The sequence below is a fragment of the Muntiacus reevesi genome, chromosome 1 (genome assembly GCF_963930625.1).
Source record: "Muntiacus reevesi chromosome 1, mMunRee1.1, whole genome shotgun sequence".
Lineage (NCBI taxonomy): Eukaryota > Metazoa > Chordata > Mammalia > Artiodactyla > Cervidae > Muntiacus > Muntiacus reevesi.
In genome coordinates, this window is record NC_089249.1 from 220,548,130 (window position 1) to 220,565,194 (window position 17,065).

A 17,065-nucleotide genomic window follows, 5' to 3' on the forward strand; every position below is an offset into this window, starting at 1 on the left:
AAAAATGCACCAGTTACGTGTGGTCCACAGGCAACACCCCTTGAATGCCTGGCCCTGGTGGTCAGAGGGGCTAATGTTCTTGAAGTCTATGGGGCTGAAACAATCAGAGAGACAGTTCTTGGCAGGTTAACATCTCCAGGGCACTGCACAGACATCAGAATCAAACTTCCTCATGCTTTCTCAAGCTTTTTGTGACCACTGCTTCAGTCTTGGGAGAGATAGCTGTGTGTACACACACACACACACACACACACACACACACGAGAGAGAGAGAGAGAGAGAAAGAGAGAAGGTCTAGCAAAATGAGGAAACAAAGGAATATGTTACAAATTAAAGAAAAGGATAAAATCCAGAAACAAACTTAAGGAAACAAAGATAAATATTTTAGCTCATAAAGAGCTCAAAGTAATGATTATAAAAATGCTCACTGGTCTCAGGAGAAAAATTAACACAGTGAGGACTTCAACAAAAAGACTGAAGTTTAACAAAGTTCCAAACAGAAATCACAGAGCTGAAGAATACAACTGAGATGAAAAATATACTGGAGGGTTTCAACAGCAGATATCCAATCTGAAGCATCTAGAAGCAGAAAAGAGGGAACAATGACCAGGAAGACCAGTAAGTGGAACTCACACAAACAAAGTAGCAAAAACAAACAAACAAAGAATTTAAAAGAGCAAAGAGAGCTTAAGGTACCTATGGGACAACATGAAGCGGAACAATGTTTTCGTTATAGAGATTCTAGGAAGATAAAAGAAAGGAACAGAAAAATTATTTGAAGAAATAATGGCAGAAAAAATTTTAACCTGGGGAAGAAAAATCCATATCCAGGAAGACTCAATCAGTTTAGTCGCTCAGTCGTGTCCAGCTCTTTGGAACCCCATGGACTACAGCACCCCAGTCTTCCCTGTTCATCACCAACTCCCAGAGCCTACTCAAACTCATGTCCATTGCATTGGTGATGCCATCCAACCATCTTATCCTCTGTCGTCCCCTTCTTCTCCTGCCTTCAATCTTCTCCAGGATCAGGGTCTTTTCCAGTGAGTCAGTTCTTTGCCTCAGGTGGCCAAAATATTGGAGTTTCAGCTTCAACATCAGTCCTTCCAATGAACACAGGACTGACTTCCTTTAGGATGGACTGGTTGGATCTCCATGCAGTCCAAGGGACTCTCAAGAGTCCTCCAACATCACAGTTCAAAAGCATCAATTCTTCGGTGTTCAGCTTTCTTTATGGCCCAGCTCTCACATCCATACATGACTACTGGAAAAACCATAGCCTTGACTAGATGGACCTTTGTTGGTAAGTAATGTCTCTGCTTTTTTAATATGTTTTCTAGATTGGTCATAGCTTTTCTTCCAAGAAACAAGTGTCTTTTAATTTCATGGCTACAGTCACCATCTGCAGTGATTTTGGAGCCCCCAAAATAAAGTCTCTCACGGTTTCCATTGTTTACCCATCTATTTGCCATGAAATGATGCCAGGAAGACTAGAGAGTTCCAAATAAAATGAATACAAAAAGATCCTCACAGAAATGTATTGCAATTAAAATGTCAAAAGATAACAAAAGCATAAACTGTTAAAAGTGAGAGAAAAACAACTTGTCATGTACAGTAGAAATCCCATAAGACTATCACATTTTTCAGCTGAATATTTGCAGGCCAAAAAGGATAGACAAGATATAGCCAAAGTGCTGAGAGCGAAATACTTCAAACCAAGAACACTTTGCCCACCAAGGTTATCATTCACAATTGAAAGAGAGATAAAGAGTTTTCCAAACAAGCAAAGCCTAAAGGATTTCACTACCACTAAATTAGCCTTTTAAGAAATGTTAAAGGGACTTCTATAAGCTGAAAAGAAAAGACAGTAAGTCATAACAGTAAAACATAAAATTAAAATCTCACTTGTGAAGGAAAATACGTAAGGGCAGTAGATTGATTAGGGCTTCCCAGGTGGAGCAGTGGTAAAAAAAAATCCACTGGCCAAGGCAGGAGTCATGAGAGATGGTCCAATCCCTGGGTCAAGAAGATCCCCTGGAAGAGGAAATAGACCCACCCCAGCATTTTTGTATGAAAAATTCCATGGAAGGGGAGCCTGGTGGGTTATAGTCCATGGGGTCACAAGGAGTCGGACACAACTGAGAAAGGGCAACAGGATGAGATGGTTGGATGGCATCACTGACTCAATGGACATGAGTTTGAACAAACTCCAGGAAATAGTGAAGGGAAGGGAAGCCTGGTGTGGTGTGCTGCAGGTCATAGGGTCACATAGAGTTGGACATGACTTAGCAACTGAACAACTACAACAGAGGGGCATCAAGAATGCATCTACAAATGGAACTATTCTCACAGAGCACCTGCTGCACATTATCAAAGGCCTCAGACACCTAAGAAGATAAGAAAAGATCCTCATGTAACCAGGTGAGATGAAAGAGATAAAAGGAAAAAAAGAGGAAGCAAGAAGGGACCTGTGCCCCTATGGAAGAGTGCAGCTAAAGGTGAAGAGACATTTCTGTACCCGAAGAACATCTTTATTGGTGGGGAGATCAGCCGGGACAGAAAGAGAGCTTCCAGAGCCCAGAGGAGAGTGCAGAAACCAGTCTGTGTCGGGCAAAACAGAGTGAGACCTACACAGATGGTCCATGCCACAGGCCTTGTGTATCCCAGCCTGAGACATGTGTCTGCTGGCATGGACAGAGGCTGAGTGCTAGAACATGGAGTTTGGAGAGCAGATCCAGGGAGAGGACTGTCATTGGCTGTGCAGAGACAGCCTGAGGGGATGGGATGAGGAACTCCACAGTTGGAAATGTTCCTGGAGGAAGCCCAGAAAACCACAGAAGTAAAGTGCCATTGTTGAGTAAGCACAAAAGGTGGGAGAGGCATTACAATCTCTCTCCCCATGCGCTGGTCCCTGCCTCCACAGACTAGAATAGGTTCCCATCAGAGGGGTTTCATGCATCCAAATCAGTAACTACCTCCCCCTTTCCCTCCTGGGTGAGTAGGCCGTCCTAATCAGTTGCCCCCTCTGCCCCCTCCCACCAAAGTGAACCAGGGCACCCTGTGCTGTCACCTCCACTCCCTTTCGCCTGAGCAGGGACCAGATGCCTGTAGGTGACCCATACACAGAAGGGAGGCTAAAACCAAAGCTGAGTACCAGGGGCTGTGTGACTAAGGAAGAAGAGCTGAAATCTCTCCTTACATCTGTGCAAACCGTGGATTAAACTCCTGAAACTGGCTGAGTATACTCAGTGCTTGCAAAACATCCAAACCCACCACAAGTGCTCCCACAGCGGAGACATGTCTAGTTTTAGCAGATGTGGACTTTGAGAACATTTACACGTGAGGGTTGGGCCAGTGAAAATGCTGAGCAGCCCCATTAGCACCCACAGCTGGTAATGAGCCACAATTGCTACAATTCTGAGATCTGACTTCGTGGATCTATGCTGGTGGCCTGGTGAAAACAATGCCTGAGAGACACCAGGGCCAATAGCCAGCACACCCATGGTTAAAGTAGAGACAAGAGCAGTGTCAAAAAAGGAGTAACTCGTGAGCATGCACAGTGGGTAACAGGTGACGCGACAGAGCATGCTCACAGGTCAACAGTTCCGGAGGAGGAATACTCAGCGGATTTTCTCCCAGTTGGAGTGCTCCAATCCCATCTGCCTCACACCACAGATCAGAAATATAGGTGAGAAACAGGTCTGGTTAGGGGCCTAGACAGCAGACCTCATTCCTGACAGAGGAGTGAAAGTCACAGAGCCAAGGGGAGACTTCATTCAATTTTCAAGGCAGAGTGAGGTCACCACATCAGTCAAACCCCATAACAAGGAAGTAATGGCTGACATACATTGAGGAAAGAGGTGGCAAACATTCATGCTAAAAATAGCCCTTGAACTCTACCCCAAATTTAACCCACATAGGCTATACCGGGGCATTCCTATGTAAAAATAGCCCTCCAAGATAACCTGGGTGTGTGGCATGTAGAGGAAGAATTCCCAGATAATTTAGCCTTGAGGGCCAGTGAGACTTGACTTTAGGAGTGCCATAGGACTGGGGAAAACAGAGATTTAGCTCTTGGAGGGTGCACACAATTTCTCATGTGTGGTAGGACCCGACACAAAGCAGTATCTCCATAGTCTACTGCTAAATCACTTCAGTCGTGTCTGACTGTGCAACCCCATAGACGGCAGCCCACCAGGCTCCCCCGTCCCTGGGATTCTCCAGGCAAGAACACTGGAATGGATTGCCATTTCCTTCTCCAATGCACGAAAGTGGAAAGTGAAAGTGAAGTCGCTCAGTCGGGTCCGACTCTTAGCGACCCCATGGACTGTAGCCTACCAGGCTCCTCCATCCATGGGATTTTCCAGGCAAGAGTACTGGAGTGGGTTGCCATTTCCTTCTCTATAGGAACCTGGACTAAATCTACCTAGGGTCTTGGTGAGTCTCCTGGGATGGCAGGGGTTGGGTATAGCTCACCACGGGAGCAAGGACACTGGTAGTAAAGGCCCCAGGGAATGTTAACCATTGTGAGCTTTCCTGGAGGTCCCCATTTTGGCACCAAGATGGGCCTTGGTCTCGGGAACACTTGCTTCTCACACTGAGCACAGCAAGTTCATTCCCTCTGGCAGGTCCATCATCTCCTGCTCTCTGGTCTGTCCCAAGAGACCTCCCAGGTCCCTGTTACTGTGTGGAGTTGCTCTTATGTAACATCTTAGCCGGGAGTGCCCCTACCCAACAGCCTGCCTACTCCAGTGCTAGAATACCTTAGAGCAAACCACCAGCATGACAGGAATAGAGGCACACTCATCGGCAGACAGGCTGACTAAAGTCATACTAAACTCACAGCTGCCTGACAGGTCATGCCAACTGGAGGGACCAGACCCAGCTCCATCCACCAGATGGCAGGCACCGTCCTTCTCACCAGGAAGTCTGCATGAGCCACTGGAACAACCTCATCCACCAGGGGCAGACACCAGAAGCAAGAGGAATTACAGTCCTGCAGCCTGCAGAAAGGAGACCGCACACAAACACAGTTAGACAAAATGAGATGATAGAGGAATATGTTGCAATGGAAGGAGCAAAATAAAAGCCTACAAAAATAACTAAATGAAGAAGAGATAGGCAATCTACCTGAAAAAGAATTCAGAGTAACGATAGCACAGATGATCCAAAATCTTGGAATATATTTAAATGGTATATAAATAAAGTTTTTCAGTGGCTAAAACATCCCATTAAACTGCACTTAATATTAAAATCTTAAATTGCTTGACTAACGGTGTGACTTCAGATAAATCAATTCACCTCCTTGCACCTGCCTTTCCATAATTTTTAATATTTCTTAGCAAGTTATAGGAAAATCCTTTTTTACTTATGAAAAAAATGGCATCCTTACTGAAAATTACTAATTCAAATGTTAATCCTGTTGTGGAAGTGGGGTGTGATCTTTACAATAAATAGCATTTTTGAAACAGAAGTTTATGGAATAATTAATCACAAGGATCAGAATGAGAATGTTAGGATTTATTCTTGTTAATTATCATTTTCAGTGATGTCCAATATTCTACAGAATGGATTTAACTCTAATTTAGTTACTCTGCCCCATTGCTTAATGTTGTATTTACTGTTGTGCCTTATTGTGTCTGAACTATAATGAGAGTATGCTTATTTTTTTTTCATTTTTGCCAAATATTTCCCTAGCATAATTTTTAAAAGGGATATATAGGGCAAAAACTCAAATTTTAATAAACCTATATAATTATTTCTGATTGTACTCCAATGGAAGTGAATCTTGCGGACCATTTAGTAGAAACCGTCAAAGTTTTCTAAAGAACCCATTCTACAACCTTAAATATATGTAGATGCTTGTAATAAACATACACACACAAACAATGAGCAAATAGTGTGTGATTTAACAGGGTGACAGATGAGGAAGATCCAGGACCCCATTCACCCATGAAAATACTAAATAAGCAGCATTGGAACCAAAGTAGTTTCTGAGAACCAGAAGAAAGTTAGAAAGCAAAGCAACCAAATAAATGCCTGAAAATAAGTCACATAAAGTGGTAGGAAATTTTATGGTGTTTATGCTCACCATTTCCCTATCCTGCCCCAACTATGGCACAGTACACCCAGAAAGACCCTGATTCCAAGTTCCTTCATTGGGAGAGAAGGAAAAGAGCAGCACTTCCATACAATTTCCTCACTTGTCGGAAGACAACCTGAAGGACTGATTTCTCTCTTGGCTGACTGCAAATGCTGACAAGTATGGTGGCATAGATATCAGGTTGCAGGGAATGCAGAAACAGGGACATCTGGGATGAGAAATTAAGAACAGAGGAACATAACTGAAAGTCTAAGGTCATAATAAGTGACATCAGTAATATGTGATATGTGACATCAGTTACATAAGGTAGGGAGAGAGAATATAAAAGGTCAGACATATTGCATGCAATAAAAGTTAATTTGTTTTTTAACTTAGAATGTTATAGTGTTAGGATGTTATATGCATCCTCATGCTGCTGCTGCTGCTGCTAAATCACTTCAATCGTGACCGACTCTGTGCGACCCCATAGCCAGCAACCCACCAGGCTTCCCTGTCCCTGGGATTCTCCAGGCAAGAACACTGGAGTGGGTTGCCATTTTCTTCTCCAATGCATGAAAGTGAAAAGTGAAAGTGAAGTCTCTCAATTGTGTCCAACTCTTAGCAACCCCGTGGACCGCAGCCTACCAGGTTCCTCCATCCACGGGATTTTCAGGCAAGAGTACTAGAGTGGGATGCCATTGCCTTCTCTGACGCATCCTCATAAAAATCACCAAATATCTAAATATACAAAAATATACCAAAAAAAAAGAATACACAAAAAAAAAGTAAATTATAACATGTCACTATAGAAAAAGTCAACTAAACTTAAAGAAGACAGTCAGGTAGGAAAGAAGAGGTAAAAAGGAAAGCTATAAGATATATAGAAAACAAATGACAACATAGTAATAACACGGTCTTAGCTATAATTAATTTCATTAAAAGTAACTATATTAAAATCCTCAATCAAAAGGAGTAGATTAAGAAAGTAGATTTTAAAAAAGGCAGAGAAAAAAATAAAATAAAATAAAAAAGGCAGAGAGAGATCAAGATGGTGGAATAAGAGGATGTGGAACTCAACACTTTCCACAAACATCAAAAATACACATACATATGAAGCAATTCTCATGGAAAGCCATATGGAAACTGGCAGGAAGACTCCTACACAACCAAGGTTGTAAGAAAGCTCCACAGGTAATTGGGTAGGACAGGAAGAAAAGTACTGGGTTGGGAATTGTGCCCCTAGGAAGGGACTAAATGGAAAAGGGCACAGGTGGACATTTTCCCTGGGGAGTGAGAAAGTTGTGTCACTGACTGGGTGTCCCAGTCCTGGGGTCCTACACATAGGAGACAGCCATCCCATATCTGCTTGAAGAACAGCTGGGACAGATACAAAGGCTGGAGAAGCCTAGATTCAACTCATGAGGAGTATGCAGGTGCTGTCTTGCCTCTAGGCAAGGGGCTGGCAGGGTGAAAAGGGGTCTTCACTAGAAGCTGCCTTGCCACACTCCCCAGCCTGAGTCAAGCGAACATTCAGGCACCACTCAATCCATGCCACAGCTTGGCACTGGAGCTAGGGTGGACAGGATCTGGGAAAAGACTTTGTCAAGGGGCACAGAGGGGATCTGGGAGCCCAGGGTGAAGCCCAGGTGGGGCAACAGTATCCATTGTTGGAGTTTATTCAAATAATGCCCCCAAAGCAGCCACCCCTCTGACTAGTGTGGCTGCTGGATTACCCATGACTGTTGTGCTATGTGCTCCAACCCAAGCCGAGCAAACACTCCAGCCCCACCTGAGGCAAGAAAGACAGGGCCAAACCCAAAGCCAACCTCCTCATTCATAGGCATTGGGCAGAAGGCAAAGACGCTCCCTGGCTTTGCACTTAATGAGGCCATACAGCAGAGAGGAATAGCACCTAGAACAAACTTTTTAGCATTTGAGCAAGAAACTAACTTTAAAAACTATGGAACATTCGCAAATAAAGATGCATAAACTGCTGATGATTGAATGAAAAACAGAGGCAGACCACCACAGCTTCCCCATTTTTGTGGTCAAGATTTCCCAGCCCAACACATGTGCACAGGTGGGTCTCAAGTCACCCTCTAGTAACGTTGCTCACATTGTAATATCATTAGCATTGCAATTATAATTCCCTTCCCCTGTGAGTTTCACTTAGGTATTTGGAATGATTCCTTTTGCAAGTCCAAATAAGGAATTGTAAATGACATGATCATAGGGGAGGTTGATCATAATCACCCTCATGGGGTGACTATGGGGTTAATCTCCTGGGGTTTAGATGAGGGTGACTATCTCAACCCCAGAAGATCAACCCCTTATTAACAGCCTAAGCTACCTCTATTGAACACCTCTCATCCACCTCTTGTTGCTCTTCATCTTCAAGTAGGTAGATTTTGCTTCTGACCTAAATAAACTGCTTCTTGCAAGCCATCTTCCAATAAATTCTGATCTTGGTCTCTTCGAAGAATTCTTTCTTCAAAAAAGATAAGAACTGAGGTCCTCTCACCGCTGCAATCATATCCGTGCCACACAAGAATTAGCACTGGATCTAGAGCAGCCACAACAGGTAAAAGAGGTGATAGTGGGCTGTAACTGAGTGAAGCTGCACACACCCACAGAAGTAGTGCATCAGATCTCTGTAAGCAAGTGAGTTCCACCCACTTCAGCACCTTCCTCCTTTGGCACAAAGGACCCAGTAGAGAGAGAAGGAAAAACACACAAAGAAAACACAGTCAACTCAAGTCCAACACACGGAGCTTCTGTTCCAGCAACTGGAGAGCAGACACTACTCCTAAAATGGTGGTGATTGCCACTAAGCAGAGAGGAAGTTCTGCCACACGCCCTGCACAGGTTCTAATTTCTCCATCACCAGTCATACATCTACCAAGGTGATAACCATCACCACACTCTCGGGAAAGTCATGACTAGAATCCATATCAAACCTAGCCTTCCCACTAAAGGTGTTGGGCGAGCATTCTACATGGGAATGCTCCCACATAAGAACACCCCTTCAAGAGCACAATAAGCATCTATTTCTCCTAAATTCATAGAGACAGAGAAAGTTGAGTAAAGCAAAAAGCCAGTTACTTTTTGATTTTCAATCAAAAGTGCAAGACAAAAGTCATGAAAATAATGGAACAAGAAGCAATGTAACAGGAAAAGAATTTTATTTTATTGATAATAAAAAATATTAACTGAACCAGCAGAGAGAATTGATCTAAACACTGAGCATTTTAACAAGGAACTACAAAGTATAAAGAAGACCCAACTACAATTATAAAAGGCACATGTACCCGAATGTTCATTGCAGCACTGTTTACAGTAGCCAGAATACAGAAGCAACCTGCTGCTGCTGCTAAGTCGCTTCAGTCGTGTCCAACTCTGTGTAACCCCATAGACGACAGTGCACCAGTCTCCACCATCCCTGGGATTCTCCAGGCAAGAGTACTGGAGTGGGTTGCCAACCTAGATGTCCATCAACAGATGAATGGATAAAGAACATGTAGTACATATATTCAGTGGAATATTACTCAGCCATTAAAAAGGAACGAATTTGAGTCAATTCTAGTGAGTCAATATCTAGTGGATAAACCTGCAGCCTGTTATACAGAGTGAAGTAAGTCAGAAAGAGAAAAACAAATATCATATATTAACACATAATATGAAATCTAGAAAATGGCGTTGATGAATGTATTTGCAGGGAAGGAATGGAAAAGCTATAGAGAACAGACTTGTGGACACAGTGGAGGAAGGAGAGAGTGGAACAAATGGAGAAAGTAGCATTGATATATATACAATGATGTGTAAAACAGACAGCTGGTAAGAAGTTGCTATATAACACAGGGAGCCCGGTCTGGCAACCCGACCTTAGAGGGTCGGGATGAAGGGAGAGCAAGGAGGCTCAAGAGTATGAGCTGAGTCATGTTGCTGTATGCCATAAACCGAAACAACATCATAAAGCAATTTTCCTCCAGTTAAATATACAGCCAGTGGGAATTTGCTCTATGATTCAGGAAACTCAAACCAGGGCTCTGTGACAATTTCAAGGGGTGGGATGGGGTGGGAGGTGGGAGAGAGGTTCAAAAGGGAGGAGACATATGTACACCTATGGCTGATTCATGTTGACCTATGGCAGAAGCCAACACGATATTGTAAAGCAATTATCCTTCAATTAAAAATTGAAAAATATAAAATGAATAACTAAAAAAAGATAGAATTACCAGTGAAAATTTAAAAATTAAATTAAAAAAAGAAGACCCACGCAAAAATAGATACTTCAACATCTGAGATAAAAAACACTATAGAAGCAATTAATAGAAAACTAAATGACATAGAAGAACACACAAGTGGTATATAAGTAGATTAATGGAAATCACCTCATTAGAGCAGCAGACAGAGGAACAAATTTTTAAAAATGAAACCAATATATGAGATCTGTGTAAAAACATTAAACATGCCAACATTCAGATCAGAGATCCCTGAAAGAGAAGAGAAAGAAGGGTATTGAAAATGTATTTGAAGAAATTATGGCTGAAAACTTCCTAAACCTAAAGAAGCAATCAGATATCCAAATACAGGAAGCACAGAGAATTCCAAATAAGATGAACCCAAACAGCACATCAAGACATATAATAATTAAGATGGCAAAAGTTAAAAGTAAAAAGTTTTCTGAAGGCAGAAAGAGAAAAGCAAAGAGTCACGTACAAGGAAATCCCCATAAAGCTAATCCCCATAAAGTTGATTTCTCTGCAGAAACTATGAAGACCAGAAAAGAGTGACATGATATAGTCAAAGTGCTAAAAGAAACAAACAAACAAAAAAAACACAAAAATCTGAAATTTGGATACTCTACTCAGCAAGATTACCATTTAGAAGAAAGATAAATAACTTCTCAGACAAGCAAAAACTAAAAGAATTCAGTAATAATAAAACTATCCTAAAAGAAATGTCAATGGACTAAATCCTCCAATCAAAAGATGTAGGGTGGTTGATTGGATTGAAAAAAAAAACCTTCAGTAGACCACAGGAGACTCTCTTCAGGGCAAAAAAATAAACACAGAGGTTGGAAGGTAGGGGATGGAAAAAGATATTTCATACAAACAAAAATGACAAGAAAGTGGGAATAGAAATATTCATATCAGACAAAACGAAATTTAAAACAAAGATTACAACAAAAGACAAAAAAGGTATTATAAAATATCTTGATAAAAGGATCCATGCAAGAAAAGGACACGACACTCATTAACATATACACACCCAATACAGGATCACATAAATACATGAAGCAAACACTAACAGACATTAAGCGAGAAATTGATGGTAATACCATAGTAGTAGAAGACTAACACCTCACTGACATCAATGGACAGACCCAAACAGAAAATCAACAAAACAACAGTAAGTGGTCTTAAATGATGCAATTGGACCTAACTAGTTGCTGTTAGCTGATATCTACAGAACAATGATTTCAAAAACAGCAGAATACACACTCTTTTCAAGTATATATGGAAACTTCTCTAAGACAGATCATAAATTATATGCCAATAATTTGGGCAGCTTAGAAGAAATGCACAAATTTCAAGAAATATTCAGTTTGTCAAGACTGAGTTAAGATACAGACAATATGAGCTGACTGATTATTAGTGAAGTTGAGCTTGCATTTAAAAATATTAAATAAATGACAACATAAACCTCCAAGCAAGCAGAAGTCTAGGACTGAAAGGCTTTACAGAGAAATTCTACTAAGTGTATAAAAAAGAACTATACCTATCCTGCTCAAGCTATTACAAAATACTGAAGAGGAGGGAATAATCCCACATTCATTCTACAAGGCCACCATTACCCTGATACCTGAATCAGACAAAGTACTAGTATTACCAAAAACAAAAACAGAAAATTATAAGACAGTATCTTTGATGAATACAGATGCAAAAATTCTATAAAATTCCTAGAGGAAAACATAGGCAAAACACTCTCTGACATAAATCACAGCAGGATCCTCTATGACCCACCTCCCAGACTAATGGAAATAAAAGCAAAAATAAACAAATGGGACCTAATTAAACTTAAAAGCTTTTGCACAACAAAGGAAACTATAAGCAAGGTGAAAGAACAGCCTTCAGAATGGGAGAAAATAATAGCAAACAAAGCAACTGACAAAGAATTAATCTCAGAAATATACAAGCAGCTCCTGCAGCTCAATTCCAGAAAAATATATGACCCAATCAAAAAATGGGCCAAAGAAGACATACAGATGGCTAACAAACACATGAAAAGATGCTCAACATCACTCATTATCAGAGAAATACAAGTCAGAACCACAGTGAGGTACTATCTCATGCCGGTCAGAATGGCTGCTATCAAAAAGTCTACAAACAATAAATGCTGGAAAGGGTGTGGAAAAAACAAAACCCTCTTACACTGTTGGTGGGAATACAAACTAGTACAGCCACTATGTAGAACAGTGTGGAGATTTCTTAAAAAACTGGAAATAGAACTGCCATATAACCCAGCAATTCCACTGCTGGGCATACACACTGTGGAAACCAGATCTGAAAGAGACACGTGCACCCCAATGTTCATCACAGCACCATCTACAATAACTAGGACATGGAAGCAACCTAGATGTCCATTTGCAGATGAATCAATAAGAAAGCTGTTGTACATATACACGATGGAATATTACTCAGCTATTAAATAGAATGCATTTGAATCAGTTCTAATGAGGTGGATGAAACTGGAGCCCATTATACAGAATTAAGTAAGTCAGAACAAAAAACACCAATACAGTATATTAATGTATACATATGGAATTTAGAAAGATGGTAACAATGACCATATATGTGAGACAGCAAAAGAGACACAGATATGAAGAACAGACTTTTGGACTCTGTGGGAGATGGCGAGGGTGGGATGATATGAGAGAATAGCATTGAAACATGTCTATTACCATATGTGAAATAGATCACCAGTACAGGTTCAAGGCAGGAGACAGGGTGTTCAGGGCCAGTGCACTGGGATGACCCTGAGGGATGGGATGGGGAGGGAGGTGGAAAGGGGTTCAGCATGGGGAACACATGTATACCTATAGCTGTTTCATGTCAATGTATGGCAAAAACCACTACAGTATTGTAAAGTAATTAGCCCCCAATTAAAATAAATTAATTAATTTTTTTAATTCTCAAAACATTAAAAAACCAAATCCAACAATACATTAAAAGGATCAATACCATGTCAAGTTGGATTCATTCCAGGGTCACACAATGGTTCAATATAAACAAATTAAATCCGTGTGATACACCACATCAACAAAAGGCCAAAAACCACATGATTACCTCAAAAATACAAAAACAGCACTTGACAAGAGTTAACATTCATGATAAAAACTCACATGAAAGTGGGTATAGACAGGTCATTGTTATTGTTCAGTCGCCAAGTCGTGTCTGACTCTCTGTGACCCCATTAACTGCAGCACACCAAGCTTCCCTGTCTTTCACTATCTCCCTGAGTTTGCTCAAACTCATGTCCATTGAGTCAGTGATGCCACCCAGCCATCTCATCCTCTGTCACCCCCTTCTCCTCTTGCCCTCAATTTTTCCCAGCATTAGGGTCTTTTCCAGTGAATCAGCACTTTGCGTCATGTGGCCAAAGTATTGGAGCTTCAGCATCAATTCTTCCAATGAATATTCAGTGTTGATAACCTTTAGGATGGACTGGTTTGATATCCTTGCTGTCCAAGGGACTCTCAAGAGTCTTCTCCAGCACTACAGTTCAAAAGTATTAATTCTTCAGTGCTCAGCCATCTTTATGGTACAAATCTCACATCTATACATGACCACTGGAGAAACCATAGCTTTGACTTTATGGACTTTTGTCAGCAAGTGATGCCTCTGCTTTTTAGCATGCCATCTCAGTTTGTCAAAGCTTTTATTTCAAGGAGCAAGCATCTTTTAATTTCATGGCTGCAGTAACCATCTGCAGTGATTTTGGAACCCAAGAAAATAAAATTTGTCCCTGTTTCCACTTTTTCCCCATCTATTTGCAATGAAGTGATAGGAGGGGTCATATGACAATATAATAAAAGCCATTTATGACAAACCCACAGTTAACATAATAAACTTTGAAAAACTGAAATCTTTCCTAATAAATATAGGAACAAGACAAGGATGCTCACTCTCACCACTTTTCTTTAACATAGTGTTGGAACTCCTAGCCACAGAAATCAGATAAGGAAAACAAATAAATGTTATTCAAATTGGAAACAAAGCGATAAAGCTGTCACTGGATGCAGATGCCATGATACTTTATATAGAGAACCCTAAAGAACTAATCAAGGAATTCAGTAAAGTTTCATGATATAAGATTAAAATACAAAATTCTGTTGTGTTTCTATATAATAATAATGAAATATCAGGAAGAGAAAGTTTTTTAAAAATCCCATTTAAAGTTGCATGAAAAAAAGCAGCCCTAAGAATACATTTAATCAAATAAATAGAAGACTTATACTCTGAAAACTGAAACATTAATGAAGGAAATTCATGATGATTCAAAGAAATTGAATGATATCTAATGGTCTTAAATTGGAAGACATAATATTGTTATAATGATCGTAACATTCAAAGCTCAGAAAAGAAAATACAATGCTCAAAACAGAAAAAAATATCTGCAAGTCATTTATCTGACAAGGCGTTGTTTTAGTATACATCGTAAAACAGAATACCATAAACCTGGTGACTTATAAAGAACAAAAATTTATTCCTCACAGTTCTGCTGCCGCTGCCGTTGCCGCTGCTACTAAGTCGCTTCAGTCGTGTCCGACTCTGTGCGACCCCATAGACGGCAGCTCATCAGGCTCTGCAGTCCCTGGGATTCTCCAGGCAAGAACACTGGAGTGGGTTGCCATTTCCTTCTCCAATGAGTGAAAGTGAAGTTGCTAAGTCATGTCCAACTCTTCGCGACCCCATGGACAGCAGCCTACCAGGCTCCTCCATCCATGGGACTGTCCAGGCAAGAGTACTGGAGTGGGTTGCCATTGCCTTCTCCAGCCTCACAGTTCTGAAAGTTAGGAATTCCAAGACAGGTGGATGCCTGACAGATGCAAGTTGTAGATGTCACAAGTCTTTAGGGAAACTCAAATTAAACCACAATTAGATGCTAGTTCACACCAATTAGAATGACCATGGTAAAACACACACACAAACACACACTTATGCACACACTGAAAATAAATGCTGGCAAGATTGTGGAGAAATTGAAATACTGTGCATTTCTTTTGGGAATGTAAAATGGTCCAGCTGCTGTAGAACATAGTATAGAATTTCTTCAAAAAATTAAACATAGAATTACCATATGATCCAGAAATTTTACTTCTGGATATGTATCCAAAAGAAGTGAAGGCAGAAACTCAAGCAGATATTTGTACACCTTCTATTTTTCCTGTGTGCATTCTAAAGTCTCTCCTAACTGATCAGACAGTTACTCTGGAATCTGGAAGAAATTCAAGTAACTCTCAGGGAATAGAATTAATTAAAGTTTTATGGCAGATTCCCCAATGGCTAAGACCTGAGGGGGTCCCCAAAGCAGTTACATAATGACAGACATTGATTTCATCAGGCATTTCCCCTGACAGATGCACTGTCTTGTACTTATTTCTCGTGTCCTGGAAGATCATAGCCCATTGCAATGTGTCCTCCATTGGTTGGGCTGTGTTTTCCTCCATGAAGATCAAGCCAATCACAAGGATGAATCTAAACACAAAGAATAGATCTAATTCCCTTGGGGTAAGCCAATTTTTCCAAGGTCAGTGATGACTGAGCATAGGAGGCTTATCTATTGCTTGGTATGTTGGGACTAATAATCTGATGTTTGCCCAGCATGATGTAAACTCAATGTCCAGGTCATTTCTTCAAGTTGCATTAACTATACCTCCCTTCAACAGTTAACAAATGTTTCATTTTCACCAGCCCTGAAATCTACAGTTAGGGAATCCTAGACACATAATCTGAGTAGGGCCAGTGGTTTTAGATGGAAGAAGTGAAGAGCTGAATTGAGGCTAGTGGCCTTACCTGTAAGCAGGGCCTGGGCTGAAGAGAAGCATTGGGGGCAACAGAGAAAAGGCCACTGGGTCATGTCCTTTTACTCTTCCTCCATCTCCCTCCTTCACCATCATCCCAGATGCTGCATTCTTGATGTGGTTCTCAGTTAAGGTGAGACAGGGGAGCAGGATTGTCTATGTGTGGTCCTGGGTACACTGGGGCCTGAAGAGGTTGAACAGCCTGAACAGGAGGGACAAAGGAGGGAAGAGCATGGCTATGGTAGTCATCCACAGGTAAGAGAGCACACATGGACTCTGGGAGTACTTGCTCCAAATCAAGGCTCTGTGCTTGTTTATCATTTGATCTTAGGCATGTAAGGTAATGTCTATGCTGGAATCTCCTATATGCAAAATAACATCTAGCACACTGGGAGAGCAATTAGTAAGTGCAAAGTAGTTAAAACTGTGGCCTGCTCATAGTTAAGACTTAAGTAGCATTTACTATCACTGTTTCAGCTCTTATTATCTGTCTTGTGTGTTGGCCTTTGTTCCTGTCCAGAAATTTATTTGAAAATTTAAAATTAATTAATTCAATGGAAAAAAATCTGCCTGCCAACGTGGGAGACACAAGAGATACAGGTTCAATCCCTGGATCAAGAAGATCCCCTAGGGTAGGAAATTGCAACCGACTCGAGTACTCTTGCCTGGAAAATTCCATGGACAGAGAAGCCTGGTGGCCTACTGTCCATGGAATCACAAATAATCGGACAGGACTGAGCACAGACACACATTTATTCTTTTCAAGTTTTGGTAGAATACAGTATAATTCTGGCATCATCTTGTTCATGAAGGGAATCAGGCTAGATGAAACCTGAACCATCCAAGTCAAATGAAAATCAGCCTCCAAGGAAGGTTAGACAGCAGACCCTCCTCGTGCA